Genomic DNA, 17,866 nt, shown 5'->3' with positions numbered 1-17,866 from the left:
TAATCTTCACTCCCAGCACCCCTATTTATAGCATATTTTAGCGTTTATGTTTTGAGGAAAACATAATAGCCATTTTGGTTAGAACTGACTGAAAATAACTGTGTACTTCAAGTTTAAATTCATACTCAATTATCATTATAAAGTAAATTCCAAATATTATATTATTATTATTTTGAACACAAGATATTTGCACTGGCAGAATATTTAGAGAAAGCATGGGACAAACGGACAAAGAAAACATATGAGGTATATTTATTTTGTTTTGGCATGTTCTTTTCTTTTCTTCCTTTTTCTTTTCTTTGTATTATTATTGTTGTGCAGTCTCCAATCTCCAGTGATTGAATGTGGTATTGTTTATTCATGTTTGGTGTCTTATAATCCTTAGTCTTGGAGGATTTAACTCGATATGTGGGCTTTTGGAGACATAGGTAACCCCCTCCATTTTTGCCTCTGGTTACCCATACTTGTAGCCTGATTTCTCAAACTGGTTCACAGCTTTAATGGGTCCCTGATTCGCTTGTCTCGTTAGACCCACCCCCACCTCCGAGGCTCCGACTCTCATTGGCCTGGTACTGCCTTATACCAGAGAAACTATAGGTTCATATTACAACACCAGACCAAGAGAAGCAGTCCGCTCAGAGAGTGGGCGGGTCTATGGTCTGGAGCCAGGCAACCATACTTGTACAACTTCCTTCTACTCAGATTCTGAGCTGGGCTGACTTCTGGCCCAGAGATATAAAGGGTTCTGCCCAGAAGTTCTTCTCGCCCCCCTAGTGGAGAAAAAAAGAACTTCTGGGAACTCAAATTATATAATCCCATAAGGGATGGGTCTTTTTGACAAGACACGAAAATAAAAAAATCATTCATTCATTCATTCACTCACTCACTCACTCACTCACGCACGCACGCACGCACGCACGCACGCACAATTTGTGCGTGCAGACAGACAGTTGGTGTACAAACAGTTAATGTACACAGACGATTAGATGACAGACAGACAGACAGACAGACAGTTCATTTATATCTAAATAGTATCTACAATATCATTTGAGGTCAGGATTAAACACTTTTTCACAATATGTTCATCTATAGTAACATGACCCAAATAGAGATGCCAGGGTTTAAGGAGATAAAAAGTAAACATTTAGAGATCAAATAAATCATTGTAAATGTATTGTAATGAATGACATGTTGTTTATTTCTACAGGTTCTGGTATCCTGGTCACCCTGGTGACACTAAAGGAGACAGGGACTGTGTTTACTATGTTAATCAAGGAGGGTCTAATAGAGGATGGGCTGACTATACATGTTCTGACTCTTACCGTTGGATGTGTGAAAGAGTTGTTCAGTGAAATCCTCATGGTCACTGTATCACCTCTGTACTGAAACATGGATTAATATCATTGTTAAATCAACACTGAAACATGGATTAATATCATTGTTAAATCAACACTGAAACATGGATTAATATCATTGTTAAATCAACACTGAAACATGGATTAATATCATTGTTTAATAAACAGAGGTCAAATAAATGTTTTACCTTGTTCAATCAATGATTATTGTAACAATATTATTACCATATTATTTGTATGTACATCAGTTGTTCTCTAAATGGGATCCGGGGACCCCCAGGGGTCCTTGGAGGGGGTTCCAGGGGGCCCCCAGCAAAATTGGCTAATATACAGCCTAACAATCATTTTCACCCCTTTTATTGTGGATGGTGGCTATTAAAAAAAATAGCAGATCTACAAGCTCACCACGTGTCACAAAGTGACACGCGGTGAGCTTGTATATCTGCAATTTTTGAACAAAGTTTTTAATATCTTCTCCAGGGGGTCCCTGGAACAAAACAATTCACATGTGGTTACGTGGCCAAATACACTTTTATAAATATGCATTTATATATATATATATATATATATATATATATATATATATATATATATATATATATATATATATATATATAACCAAATGGACCCTTACAGGTCTGTAACTCTGAGAGTGTACAAATGGAACCAAATGGACCCTTACAGCTCTGTAACTCTGAGAGTGTACAAATGGAACCAAATGGACCCTTACAGGTCTGTAACTCTGAGAGTGTACAAATGGAACCAAATGGACCCTTACAGGTCTGTAACTCTGAGAGTGTACACATGGAACCAAATGGACCCTTATGGTTATGTATTGTTAATGGGGACCCATGGCCTAATCTAATGCATATCAAAATGGGTCTCCTTGAAATGAATCAGTTTGAGAAGCAAAGCACAAACATATTCATCAAACTGTTCAAATATGAGCTTCATTTTAGGGAACACTGCTGAGTGCTGTTATGTTTCACTCACAGAATCACCAACTCCTGAATGTCAAGATGATCCAGTTTATTCAAGCACGAATAATACGTCTAAAAGCAGGGGTCTTCAACAGGGGGTCCGGGACCCCTAGGGGGTCCTCAGAGTTATTACAGGGGGTCAACACTGAAACATGGATTAATATCATTGTTAAATCAACACTGAAACATGGATTAATATCATTGTTAAATCAACACTGAAACATGGATTAATATCATTGTTTAATAAACAGAGGTCAAATAAATGTTTTACCTTGTTCAATCAATGATTATTGTAACAATATTATTACCATATTATTTGTATGTACATCAGTTGTTCTCTAAATGGGATCCGGGGACCCCCAGGGGTCCTTGGAGGGGGTTCCAGGGGGCCCCCAGCAAAATTGGCTAATATACAGCCTAACAATCATTTTCACCCCTTTTATTGTGGATGGTGGCTATTAAAAAAAATAGCAGATCTACAAGCTCACCACGTGTCACAAAGTGACACGCGGTGAGCTTGTATATCTGCAATTTTTGAACAAAGTTTTTAATATCTTCTCCAGGGGGTCCCTGGAACAAAACAATTCACATGTGGTTACGTGGCCAAATACACTTTTATAAATATGCATTTATATATATATATATATATATATATATATATATATATATATATATATATATATATATATATATATATATAACCAAATGGACCCTTACAGGTCTGTAACTCTGAGAGTGTACAAATGGAACCAAATGGACCCTTACAGCTCTGTAACTCTGAGAGTGTACAAATGGAACCAAATGGACCCTTACAGGTCTGTAACTCTGAGAGTGTACAAATGGAACCAAATGGACCCTTATGGTTATGTATTGTTAATGGGGACCCATGGCCTAATCTAATGCATATCAAAATGGGTCTCCTTGAAATGAATCAGTTTGAGAAGCAAAGCACAAACATATTCATCAAACTGTTCAAATATGAGCTTCATTTTAGGGAACACTGCTGAGTGCTGTTATGTTTCACTCACAGAATCACCAACTCCTGAATGTCAAAATGATCCAGTTTATTCAAGCACGAATAATACGTCTAAAAGCAGGGGTCTTCAACAGGGGGTCCGGGACCCCTAGGGGGTCCTCAGAGTTATTACAGGGGGTCCTTCAAATATTCAAATCCTTTTTATATAACAACTTGAACCGTAGTGTCCATATTCTGAGAACTGTAGCCAAAAATAGCAGATCTACAAGCTCACAACGCTGCGAGGCATTGTGAGCTTTTAGATCGGCTATTTTTGGCAAAGAGTTTTGGTGTAGAGGGGAAAAAGCCGACTAAGTACAAAGTGAAAGGACAAGTTTCGGTTTCAAGTGATTAAATATCTGAAAACACAAATTGACATGAATCCAAAATACACTGATGATTGTGCTGTCAAACAATGAAACTATATGGAATCTATGAACAGGTTGTGGGGGTCCCTGCTTCATCTCTCTCTCAACTAAGGGGTCCTTGGCCTGTAAACGTTGAAGACCCCTGGTCTAAAGCATGTCCAAACAGAGATATTGTGTCATGTTGGCTCACACTCTGCTACACCAGAGGGTCTCAAAGTGTGGTCCAAATGGACCCTTATGGGTCTCTAACTCTGAGAGTGTACACATGGATCCAAATGGACCCTTACAGCTCTGTAACTGTGAGAGTGTACACATGGAACCAAATGGACCCTTACAGCTCTGTAACTGTGAGAGTGTACACATGGAACCAAATGGACCCTTACAGCTCTGTAACTCTGAGAGTGTACACATGGAACCAAATGGACCCTTACAGCTCTGTAACTGTGAGAGTGTACACATGGAACCAAATGGACCCTTACAGCTCTGTAACTCTGAGAGTGTACACATGGAACCAAATGGACCCTTACAGCTCTGTAACTCTGAGAGTGTACACATGGAACCAAATGGACCCTTACAGCTCTGTAACTCTGAGAGTGTACACATGGAACCAAATGGACCCTCACGGGTCTGTAACTCTGTGAGTGTACAAATGGAACCAAATGGACCCTTACAGCTCTGTAACTCTGAGAGTGTACAAATGGAACCAAATGGACCCTTATTTGTACACTCTCAGAGTTATGGGGGTTCTTAAAAAAAAAGGGGGGGGGGGGGGGGGAGAGAGGCATAATATGGCTGCTGCTGTGCATAGAGCAGGGGTGTCCAAAGTGTGGCCTGGGGGCCACATGCGGCCTGATGACAAATGTTATACGGCCCACAGCTTCATTCCTAAACTGTATTCTAAACGTCCCACCAGCACCGTCCAATAAGAATATTTTATAGTAGGATTCCTTGTTCCACCGTCCAATAAGAATGTTTTATAGTAGGATTCCTTGTTCCACCGTCCAATAAGAATATTTTATAGTAGGATTCCTTGTTCCACCGTCCAATAAGAATATTTTATACTAGGATTCCTTGTTCCACCGTCCAATAAGAATATTTTATAGTAGGATTCCTTGTTCCACCGTCCAATAAGAATATTTTATTGTAGGATTCCTTGTTCCAGCACCGTCCAATAAGAATATTTTATAGTAGGATTCCTTGTTCCACCGTCCAATAAGAATATTTTATAGTAGGATTCCTTGTTCCACCGTCCAATAAGAATGTTTTATAGTAGGATTCCTTGTTCCAGCACCGTCCAATAAGAATATTTTATAGTAGGATTCCTTGTTCCACCGTCCAATAAGAATATTTTATAGTAGGATTCCTTGTTCCACCGTCCAATAAGAATATTTTATAGTAGGATTCCTTGTTCCACCGTCCAATAAGAATATTTTATAGTAGGATTCCTTGTTCCACCGTCCAATAAGAATATTTTATAGTAGGATTCCTTGTTCCACCGTCCAATAAGAATATTTTATAGTAGGATTCCTTGTTCCAGCGTCCAATAAGAATATTTTATAGTAGGATTCCTTGTTCCAGCGTCCAATAAGAATATTTTATAGTAGGATTCCTTGTTCCAGCGTCCAATAAGAATATTTTATAGTAGGATTCCTTGTTCCACCGTCCAATAAGAATATTTTATAGTAGGATTCCTTGTTCCACCGTCCAATAAGAATATTTTATAGTAGGATTCCTTGTTCCACCGTCCAATAAGAATATTTTATAGTAGGATTCCTTGTTCCACCGTCCAATAAGAATGTTTTATAGTAGGATTCCTTGTTCCAGCACCGTCCAATAAGAATATTTTATAGTAGGATTCCTTGTTCCAGCACCGTCCAATAAGAATATTTTATAGTAGGATTCCTTGTTCCACCGTCCAATAAGAATATTTTATAGTAGGATTCCTTGTTCCAGCGTCCAATAAGAATATTTTATAGTAGGATTCCTTGTTCCACCGTCCAATAAGAATATTTTATAGTAGGATTCCTTGTTCCACCGTCCAATAAGAATATTTTATAGTAGGATTCCTTGTTCCACCGTCCAATAAGAATATTTTATAGTAGGATTCCTTGTTCCACCGTCCAATAAGAATATTTTATAGTAGGATTCCTTGTTCCACCGTCCAATAAGAATATTTTATAGTAGGATTCCTTGTTCCAGCGTCCAATAAGAATATTTTATAGTAGGATTCCTTGTTCCAGCGTCCAATAAGAATATTTTATAGTAGGATTCCTTGTTCCACCGTCCAATAAGAATATTTTATAGTAGGATTCCTTGTTCCACCGTCCAATAAGAATATTTTATAGTAGGATTCCTTGTTCCACCGTCCAATAAGAATATTTTATAGTAGGATTCCTTGTTCCACCGTCCAATAAGAATATTTTATAGTAGGATTCCTTGTTCCAGCACCGTCCAATAAGAATATTTTATAGTAGGATTCCTTGTTCCAGCACCGTCCAATAAGAATATTTTATAGTAGGATTCCTTGTTCCACCGTCCAATAAGAATATTTTATAGTAGGATTCCTTGTTCCACCGTCCAATAAGAATGTTTTATAGTAGGATTCCTTGTTCCACCGTCCAATAAGAATATTTTATAGTAGGATTCCTTGTTCCACCGTCCAATAAGAATATTTTATAGTAGGATTCCTTGTTCCACCGTCCAATAAGAATATTTTATAGTAGGATTCCTTGTTCCACCGTCCAATAAGAATATTTTATAGTAGGATTCCTTGTTCCACCGTCCAATAAGAATATTTTATAGTAGGATTCCTTGTTCCACCGTCCAATAAGAATATTTTATAGTAGGATTCCTTGTTCCACCGTCCAATAAGAATATTTTATAGTAGGATTCCTTGTTCCACCGTCCAATAAGAATATTTTATAGTAGGATTCCTTGTTCCACCGTCCAATAAGAATATTTTATAGTAGGATTCCTTGTTCCAGCACCGTCCAATAAGAATATTTTATAGTAGGATTCCTTGTTCCACCGTCCAATAAGAATATTTTATAGTAGGATTCCTTGTTCCACCGTCCAATAAGAATATTTTATAGTAGGATTCCTTGTTCCACCGTCCAATAAGAATATTTTATAGTAGGATTCCTTGTTCCACCGTCCAATAAGAATATTTTATAGTAGGATTCCTTGTTCCAGCGTCCAATAAGAATATTTTATAGTAGGATTCCTTGTTCCACCGTCCAATAAGAATATTTTATAGTAGGATTCCTTGTTCCACCGTCCAATAAGAATATTTTATAGTAGGATTCCTTGTTCCACCGTCCAATAAGAATGTTTTATAGTAGGATTCCTTGTTCCACCGTCCAATAAGAATATTTTATAGTAGGATTCCTTGTTCCACCGTCCAATAAGAATATTTTATAGTAGGATTCCTTGTTCCACCGTCCAATAAGAATATTTTATAGTAGGATTCCTTGTTCCACCGTCCAATAAGAATATTTTATAGTAGGATTCCTTGTTCCAGCGTCCAATAAGAATATTTTATAGTAGGATTCCTTGTTCCACCGTCCAATAAGAATATTTTATAGTAGGATTCCTTGTTCCACCGTCCAATAAGAATATTTTATAGTAGGATTCCTTGTTCCACCGTCCAATAAGAATGTTTTATAGTAGGATTCCTTGTTCCAGCACCGTCCAATAAGAATATTTTATAGTAGGATTCCTTGTTCCACCGTCCAATAAGAATATTTTATAGTAGGATTCCTTGTTCCAGCGTCCAATAAGAATATTTTATAGTAGGATTCCTTGTTCCACCGTCCAATAAGAATATTTTATAGTAGGATTCCTTGTTCCACCGTCCAATAAGAATATTTTATAGTAGGATTCCTTGTTCCACCGTCCAATAAGAATGTTTTATAGTAGGATTCCTTGTTCCAGCACCGTCCAATAAGAATATTTTATAGTAGGATTCCTTGTTCCACCGTCCAATAAGAATATTTTATAGTAGGATTCCTTGTTCCAGCACCGTCCAATAAGAATATTTTATAGTAGGATTCCTTGTTCCACCGTCCAATAAGAATATTTTATAGTAGGATTCCTTGTTCCACCGTCCAATAAGAATATTTTATAGTAGGATTCCTTGTTCCACCGTCCAATAAGAATATTTTATAGTAGGGTTCCTTGTTCCAGCGTCCAATAAGAATATTTTATAGTAGGATTCCTTGTTCCACCGTCCAATAAGAATGTTTTATAGTAGGATTCCTTGTTCCACCGTCCAATAAGAATGTTTTATAGTAGGATTCCTTGTTCCACCGTCCAATAAGAATGTTTTATAGTAGGATTCCTTGTTCCACCGTCCAATAAGAATATTTTATAGTAGGATTCCTTGTTCCACCGTCCAATAAGAATGTTTTATAGTAGGATTCCTTGTTCCACCGTCCAATAAGAATATTTTATAGTAGGATTCCTTGTTCCAGCGTCCAATAAGAATATTTTATAGTAGGATTCCTTGTTCCACCGTCCAATAAGAATATTTTATAGTAGGATTCCTTGTTCCACCGTCCAATAAGAATATTTTATAGTAGGATTCCTTGTTCCAGCGTCCAATAGGAATATTTTATAGTAGGATTCCTTGTTCCACCGTCCAATAAGAATATTTTATAGTAGGATTCCTTGTTCCAGCGTCCAATAAGAATATTTTATAGTAGGATTCCTTGTTCCACCGTCCAATAAGAATATTTTATAGTAGGATTCCTTGTTCCACCGTCCAATAAGAATATTTTATAGTAGGGTTCCTTGTTCCACCGTCCAATAAGAATATTTTATAGTAGGATTCCTTGTTCCACCGTCCAATAAGAATATTTTATAGTAGGATTCCTTGTTCCAGCACCGTCCAATAAGAATATTTTATAGTAGGATTCCTTGTTCCACCGTCCAATAAGAATATTTTATAGTAGGATTCCTTGTTCCAGCACCGTCCAATAAGAATATTTTATAGTAGGGTTCCTTGTTCCACCGTCCAATAAGAATATTTTATAGTAGGGTTCCTTGTTCCACCGTCCAATAAGAATGTTTTATAGTAGGATTCCTTGTTCCACCGTCCAATAAGAATATTTTATAGTAGGATTCCTTGTTCCACCGTCCAATAAGAATATTTTATAGTAGGATTCCTTGTTCCAGCGTCCAATAAGAATATTTTATAGTAGGATTCCTTGTTCCACCGTCCAATAAGAATATTTTATAGTAGGATTCCTTGTTCCACCGTCCAATAAGAATATTTTATAGTAGGATTCCTTGTTCCACCGTCCAATAAGAATATTTTATAGTAGGATTCCTTGTTCCAGCGTCCAATAAGAATATTTTATAGTAGGATTCCTTGTTCCAGCACCGTCCAATAAGAATATTTTATAGTAGGGTTCCTTGTTCCACCGTCCAATAAGAATGTTTTATAGTAGGATTCCTTGTTCCACCGTCCAATAAGAATATTTTATAGTAGGATTCCTTGTTCCACCGTCCAATAAGAATATTTTATAGTAGGATTCCTTGTTCCACCGTCCAATAAGAATATTTTATAGTAGGATTCCTTGTTCCAGCGTCCAATAAGAATATTTTATAGTAGGATTCCTTGTTCCAGCGTCCAATAAGAATATTTTATAGTAGGATTCCTTGTTCCAGCGTCCAATAAGAATATTTTATAGTAGGATTCCTTGTTCCAGCGTCCAATAAGAATGTTTTATAGTAGGATTCCTTGTTCCAGCACCGTCCAATAAGAATATTTTATAGTAGGATTCCTTGTTCCACCGTCCAATAAGAATATTTTATAGTAGGATTCCTTGTTCCAGCGTCCAATAAGAATATTTTATAGTAGGATTCCTTGTTCCAGCGTCCAATAAGAATATTTTATAGTAGGATTCCTTGTTCCAGCGTCCAATAAGAATATTTTATAGTAGGATTCCTTGTTCCAGCACCGTCAAATAAGAATATTCTATAGTAGGATTCTACAAGCACACAACGCCTCGCACCGCGAGGCGTTGTGTGCTTGTAGATCTGCTGTTTTCACTACTTTTGTGCGACGGCCTTGTATGAAGCAGGGCTTTGCTTTGCGAAAAATGTAAAAATTTGAAACTTGGAGATACGAGGTTTCTGCCCGACAGTGACGATTTACTTTGTTGGCCGCCCAGACCCCAAAATGGAACGAAGGCCGACATTTTATTTTTTATTTTTTCCTAATGGCCTAATGTCCCGCTTTTCCCAATGGCCAGCACGTCCCTGTATGGGTACCAGGGGTCTCCATATATGGGTACTAGTGGTCTCCATATGGATAACTGGTCAGATATACATCACTGGCCAGACGGCCCTAAAGGGCGCTGAAGGCGCTTAGTTAGTACCCGGCCCACTTTCCATCACTGCACCTGAGACGTCTTACTAGTACGTTAGTACCCGGCCCACTTTCCATCACTGCACCTGAGACGTCTTACTAGTACGTTAGTACCCGGCCCACTTTCCATCACTGCACCTGAGACGTCTTACTAGTACGTTAGTACCCGGCCCACTTTCCATCACTGCACCTGAGACGTCTTACTAGTACGTTAGTACCCGGCCCACTTTCCATCACTGCACCTGAGACGTCTTACTAGTACGTTAGTACCCGGCCCACTTTCCATCACTGCACCTGAGACGTCTTACTAGTACGTTAGTACCCGGCCCACTTTCCATCACTGCACCTGAGACGTCTTACTAGTACGTTAGTACCCGGCCCACTTTCCATCACTGCACCTGAGACGTCTTACTAGTACGTTAGTACCCGGCCCACTTTCCATCACTGCACCTGAGATGTCTTACTAGTACGTTAGTACCCGGCCCACTTTCCATCACTGCACCTGAGACGTCTTACTAGTACGTTAGTACCCGGCCCACTTTCCATCACTGCACCTGAGACGTCTTACTAGTACGTTAGTACCCGGCCCACTTTCCATCACTGCACCTGAGACGTCTTACTAGTACGTTAGTAACCGGCCCACTTTCCATCACTGCACCTGAGACGTCTTACTAGTACGTTAGTACCCGGCCCACTTTCCATCACTGCACTTGAGACGTCTTACTAGTACGTTAGTACCCGGCCCACTTTCCATCACTGCACTTGAGACGTCTTACTAGTACGTTAGTACCCGGCCCACTTTCCATCACTGCACTTGAGACGTCTTACTAGTACGTTAGTACCCGGCCCACTTTCCATCACTGCACCTGAGACGTCTTACTAGTACGTTAGTACCCGGCCCACTTTCCATCACTGCACCTGAGACGTCTTACTAGTACGTTAGTACCCGGCCCACTTTCCATCACTGCACCTGAGACGTCTTACTAGTACGTTAGTACCCGGCCCACTTTCCATCACTGCACCTGAGATGTCTTACTAGTACGTTAGTACCCGGCCCACTTTCCATCACTGCACCTGAGACGTCTTACTAGTACGTTAGTACCCGGCCCACTTTCCATCACTGCACTTGAGACGTCTTACTAGTACGTTAGTACCCGGCCCACTTTCCATCACTGCACCTGAGACGTCTTACTAGTACGTTAGTACCCGGCCCACTTTCCATCACTGCACCTGAGATGTCTTACTAGTACGTTAGTACCCGGCCCACTTTCCATCACTGCACCTGAGACGTCTTACTAGTACGTTAGTACCCGGCCCACTTTCCATCACTGCACCTGAGACGTCTTACTAGTACGTTAGTACCCGGCCCACTTTCCATCACTGCACTTGAGACGTCTTACTAGTACGTTAGTACCCGGCCCACTTTCCATCACTGCACCTGAGACGTCTTACTAGTACGTTAGTACCCGGCCCACTTTCCATCACTGCACCTGAGACGTCTTACTAGTACGTTAGTACCCGGCCCACTTTCCATCACTGCACCTGAGACGTCTTACTAGTACGTTAGTACCCGGCCCACTTTCCATCACTGCACCTGAGACGTCTTACTAGTACGTTAGTACCCGGCCCACTTTCCATCACTGCACCTGAGACGTCTTACTAGTACGTTAGTACCCGGCCCACTTTCCATCACTGCACCTGAGACGTCTTACTAGTACGTTAGTACCCGGCCCACTTTCCATCACTGCACCTGAGACGTTTTACTAGTACGTTAGTACCCGGCCCACTTTCCATCACTGCACAGAGGTGCAGCAGTTTAACGTTTCAAACCTTCAGGCCGCGTCGCAGCCTGATTTCATGCCTGAATATCTGCAAGCAATACAGATATATCCTTTTCTATTAAATTGTTTCAACAATCGTGTCAGGATGTATCAACTAAAGGAAATCTATCTCTTCATAGTTATTCCCCTAAAGGGGACAAAGCTCTCTCTGTCTGTCTGTGTGTGTGTGTGTGTGTGTGTGTGTGTGTGTGTGTGTGTGTGTGTGTGTGTGTGTGTCACAATAAGCCGCGTCACTACATCCTCGAGCCAACGCTGCTGTCTCCGTACTCAGTTATTTTCCTACACTGTATTAAATTCCACTTCAACAAACATTTGTCATTAATCTATTCATTCTTTATTTGAAAATGTGTGTGTGTGTGTGTGTGTGTGTGTGTGTGTGTGTGTGTGTGTGTGTGTGTGTGTGTGTGTGTGTGTGTGTGTGTGTGTGTGCGCGCGCGTGCGCAGTAGGATGTAACTAAAGAGTGGGCACTTTGATGTAACATTTGGCAATTATTTTCCTAAATGTTAAAAACAATTAAGGTCTAATATTTCTATAATTGCTGTCCTGTCTTCTGTATAACTGACTAGCTGGAGCAGGAATGTACACAGTTTATAAATATTATGCAATCATGCCAGCATAAACGCTTAGCCTTGGATCAAGAATATCATAGATGTATTTTATTTACATGTTAATATCATCTATAAAATACAGCTCTGATAGCTTGATCCTGGGCTAATTAACCCCAAATTAAGAGATTCTGGTAAGGCAGACAGACAGCTGTCAATCTGGGCTGGGGCCCTCAGCAGTTAAACATGCTACAGCTGGTGTTAGGAGTAGGCCTCCATGTTATTGAGTCAAATGAGTTATTTTTATGGGGAATGATATGTGACCTTGTCCTGGGCCAGTGGTTACAGTGGTGGGGGCCATGGTGGCAATCATGGTAATTGTGAATAGCAAAAGGGACAGGACAGTACAGTTCACTGATACCAGTAAGACTCCCTAATCGGGAGATAAGCAACCGTCAGGTCGCAGCATGATTTTAGGGCAAAATGTGTAGGAGCAGTGTCCAAAAATGTGTTTGAAAAAATCCGCCTGATGGTGGCGCTATATGGGACAGATCCATGTTGATGAGATGAGTGTAGACATACTGTGTAGCGATTTGCATGATTTTAGGGCAAAATCTGTAGGAGTAGTGTCCAAAAATGTGTTTTAAAGAATCGGCCTGAAGGTGGCGCTAAATGGGACAGATCCATGTTGAAGACATGAGTGTAGAGCAAGTGTGTACCGATTTGCGTGATTTTAGGGCAAAATTTGTAGGAGCAGTGTCCAAAAATGTGTTTTGCAAGAATCGGCCTAATGGTGGCGCTAGAAGAAGGCCATGTGAGAATGGGTGGAGGTTGTGGTTTGGCAGGCAAGGAGTGTGTGTGCAAAATTTGGCATGGATCGGGGCAACGGTTGCAGAGATATGAGCAGGGCAAAAGTGTGACATGTGACGTGTGACAGACAGACTGACGGACGGACTGACGGACAGCTGGTCGAGGTTTTGATAGTAACTGTGACCTGACGGTCGCAACAACTTCTACTGAAAGGATTTAAACCACAAGCTCAATGGCTTGTTTTGCATTGGGGTCCTATGTACTCAATTCATGAAAAAAGAAGAAAAAAAAGACGCTGGTATGGAAGATGAACGAGGACATAGGTTTTGTGCGTGCATGTGTGTCAGAGCCAGGAAATGTACTACTGGCCCAGTGGGCCAGTAGTACATTTCCCTTAATTAGTCCCCCCAGGAATCCGCGATTCCGCGATCACGGAATTTTTCGCGGAAATCAAGACTACCTGGCTGCAGACACTAGGGTCCTGTTGATGTCCACGGGAGACAGGAACATCAACAAGTGGCAGGAAGTGACCTCACACCTCTTTCTTGCTCTACCCCATGGAGGTTCTGTTTAGGGTTAGGGGGTAGAGTTGGGTTGTCTAAAAGATAAAACATAACATGTACACATAGCGACAATGCGGCTCAAAGGGACTGTAGTGCCTTGGACTGCAAGGCAGAGACGTCACGTGACCTCCACAAGCGGCATGAAGTCACTTGACACTGTGAGGTCACTTCCTGCCACTTGTTGATGTTCCTGTCTCCCGTGGACATCAACAGGACCCTAGTGTCTGCAGCCAGGTGCTGCTCGAAATCAAAGCCCTCCGCGGATATCAGAGCCTCCCGCGGATATCATAGCAGTCCGCAGAATATTACATTTTACATGTAGTTTTCATCCCGGCCGCTAGATGTCGTGGTCATATAGACAGACAAGGCTCACAGTCTAGCCGGTCGTCGTGCCGGATACGGAAACGGAAATGGCTTTGTTTGCAGTTGCATACATTCATGTGCTATGTCTTGTGTGTGTGGTGACGATACCAGAGCGGATGGTGCTGATTTTTAATGGAACTAGGCACATCGTCTGACTGTTTATATTGACTCACAGTGAGAAAGACGCACATGGAGTAATGGAGCGATTTCTCCGACCTCCGGCTACGAGGCCGGGTCCGAGCCCTCAGAGTAGGCAGGGGAATATATTATGCTGAAAGAGCTAAATCATACACAGAATTACGGGAGGAGAATACAGTCCTTGATCACCGCCGCAACTCAACGATCAAAGACCACTTGGCTGCTTTCATCAGAAGAGAAAACAAGCAACACCCGCAGACACTGTCTTAAAAAGACAAAAAAACATCACAACCACAATCGCCAGCAAAACCGTGGCTGCAGAGGAACGAGAGAAGGTATGCTATCGTTTTAGTAATGTATTCTTGACTTGTGCTCCAGTGGTTTTCAACCAGTGGTCCTTGAGTGTTGTTAACCAAATGGACGCTATATTTAACTATAAATGAAACCCATAAGGGTCCATTTGGTTTAATCATGGGTCCATTTGTTTTAATTTTACACTCTCAAGAGTTAAATTGTTGTTAAAAATCTGCATTCATTAATTTACAATATCCAAAGTCTATACAATTAGAGAATGTAGAAGAGTTGCTATTTTTATCAACGTGTTGCCTGTTTATCTCTTCTATCTATGGCACCAACATCAAATCAATACAGCATAGAATTGTGAACAAAATGTTATCCAACAATAACAAAATATTCTATGTTTTGGGTCTGAGTGAGAGGATAAATGTCATTAAATAATGAATAAATATTGGACCTTGATATGAAAAAGTATGAATTAGTCAAGGTAGATAAATAAATCATTTTAGTTTAGCTCCATTGTATAATCATATAACTGTACTATTTGATCAAAATATGTACAATCAATGTATTGTGTTTTGTATTCTGTTTTGGCAGGCTTTTTGGCAGGCTTGTACATCACCACTGTCCAGGTCTGACAGTCCCTTGATGAGAAGTTTCTAATTGCAAAACAGAGAAATGAATGTGGGCCATCCCTGGACATACACAACTGCAAGAGAGGTAAGAGGTTCCCTTTCTTGATGTACCTTGCTCTTTACTGTACTCTGTTCTTGTTTTTATTTTTATTTTTTCATACTTCTTTGTAACTTTGTAAATAACCTTACACTGCTGTGCTGCCTCTGGGCAACTGATTTTCCCCCTTGGGATAATAAAGGTCTCTCTCTCTCTCTCTCTCTCTCTCTCTCTCTCTCTCTCTCTCTCTCTGATTCAGAAGGATGCTGCATGCTCAACATAATGGTGTCTCCACTCATCAAGGATGAATCTGGTGAAATCCGCAGCTACCTGGTTGACACTGTTTTCTTAGACAAATGCAATCATTCAACAGTGGCAAATGCAGCAGACTCTAAATGACTTTGGAGTGAAACAAGAGGATGTGATTTCTTTTGATACTGACAATGCTGCATATACTGTATGCTTAAGGCCTACAAGTCTGCCCTCAAATCCCTGTTTCCCAATTCCATCCACGTGACATGCCTGGCACATATAAATAAATCTGCCCAAGAGGGACAAAGAGAATATTGATGTTGATTATTTGATAACCACAATGTTTCACAGTGTTTTGGTATTGCAATTCATTTCATAAGTTCATTTCTACTTCATTATTACATAAAAAAAATATTTGCTTCATGACTGGTCATTTTAAGTAGTTTTTTAATACCCGCGGAATATTAACTTTCAAGCCGCGGAAATCAAGAATTGCTCTCCGCAGAATCAGGATTGTTCACCGCGGAATCAGAACTTTTTCTCCGCGGATTCCTGGGGGGACTACTTAATGTCTACCCCTGATGTAATACTCGTATCAAGATGTATCAAGTTGAGGAAATTCCCTCAAAGTGAACAACAGTGAGCTGTGTGTGTGTGTGTGTGTGTGTGTGTGTGTGTGTGTGTGTGTGTGTGTGTGTGTGTGTGTGTGTGTGTGTGTGTGTGTGTGTGTCACAATAAGCCGGGTCACTCTACATCCTCGAGCCAGCGCTGTACTCAGTTATTTTCCTACGCGTGTATTAAATTCCACTTTAACAAACATTTGTCATTAATTGCGACCGTAGGTCGCAGTTACTTGCACTCCTATACTATCCAAACCTCCACCGGCTGTCAGTCTGTCCTTCCTTCCTTCCTTCCTCCCTTCCGTCACGTCACTCGTCACACGTCACACTTTCCCCCTACTCATATCTCCGCCACCGTTGCCCCGATCCATGCCAAAATTTCCACACAAACTCCTTGCCTGCCTATTTACAACCTCCAAGGACCCCCGGAGCTCCAGGGACCCCCAGGTCCCTGGGGGACCCCCAGGTGTAAAAAATGACCAAATGTGCAAAAATGACCACCCCAACGGGGCTGCTCACGGGGAATTCCCGGGGACCACCGACTCCTGGTGCTCCAGAACGGATGCAAAAGTGGTGGCGCCCCCAGTGGAGGACCCCCTGCCACTGCAGAGCACATAAAATGCCGTAACTTGGGCTAGGAGCGACCGGGAGAGCCGGGGCCGGTACCTATTCGTCCGCCTCTGCGGCGCGGAGACCCCACCCCTCATTTCTCATATGGCCCTCTTCTAGCGCCACCATGAGGCCGATTCTTGCAAAACAAATTTTTGGACACTGCTCCTACAATTTTTGCCCTAAAATCACTCAAATCGGCAGGCCACCATCAGGCCGCGGACAGCTATGTAACGAAAGAGTGGGCACTTTGATGTAACATTTGTCTTTTATTAATGTTAAAAACAATTAAGGTCTAATATTTCTATAAATGCTGTCCTGTCTTCTGTATAACTGACTAGCTGGAGCAGGGATGTACACATTTTATAAATATTATGCAATTATGCCAGCATAAACCCTTAGCCTTGGATCAAGAATATCATAGATGTATTTTATTGCGACCGTAGGTCGCAGTTACTTTTACACTCTCAAACTATCCAAACCTCCAACAGCCGTCAGTCTGTCTGTCCTTCCTTCCTTCCCTCCGTCACGTCACTCGTCACACGTCACACGTCACACTTTCCCCCTACTCATATCACCGCCACCGTTGCCCCGATCCATGCCAAAATTTCCACACAAACTCGCTCCCCCCAGGTGTAAAAAATGACCAAATGTGCAAAAATGACCACCCCAACGGGGCTGCTCACGGGGAATTCCCGGGGACCACCGACTCCTGGTGTTCCAGAACGGATGCAAAAGTGGTGGCGCCCCCAGTGGAGGACCCCCTCCACTGCAGCTCACATAAAATGCCTTAACTCGGGCTAGGAGCGACCGGGAGAGCCGGGGCCGGTACCTATTCGTCCGCCTCGGCGGCGCGGAGACCCCACCCCTCATTTCTCACATGGCCCTCTTCTAGCGCCACCATGAGACCGAGGAGTGTGTGTGCAAAATTTGGCATGGATCGGGGCAACGGTTGCGGAGATATGAGCAGGGCAAAAGTGTGACATGTGACGTGTAACAGACAGACTTACGGACAACTGGTCGAGTTTTTTTTTTTGAACGAGGACAAAAAGGTTTTGTGCGTG

At 41.4% G+C, this 17,866-nt stretch overlaps 1 long non-coding RNA gene across 1 annotated transcript in view; it reads left to right on the top strand.

Annotated features, from left to right (window-relative positions):
- LOC308281873 overlaps window positions 1-1,526 on the top strand; it is a 4,594-nt gene extending 3,068 nt beyond the window's left edge. The window contains exon 4 of the long non-coding RNA XR_013961878.1: window positions 1,208-1,526. This is a non-coding gene — a long non-coding RNA (uncharacterized lncRNA). The remainder of the gene's footprint in view (window positions 1-1,207) is intronic.
- Window positions 1,527-17,866: the final 16,340 nt, after the last annotated feature.

Source organism: Nannobrachium achirus, assembly GCF_963921795.1.
Source record: "Nannobrachium achirus genome assembly, chromosome: 3".
In the NCBI taxonomy this organism is placed as follows: Eukaryota; Metazoa; Chordata; class Actinopteri; order Myctophiformes; family Myctophidae; genus Nannobrachium; species Nannobrachium achirus.
The sequence above is the reverse complement of the archived record's forward strand: the minus strand, read 5'-3'. Positions and strand labels throughout refer to the sequence as shown.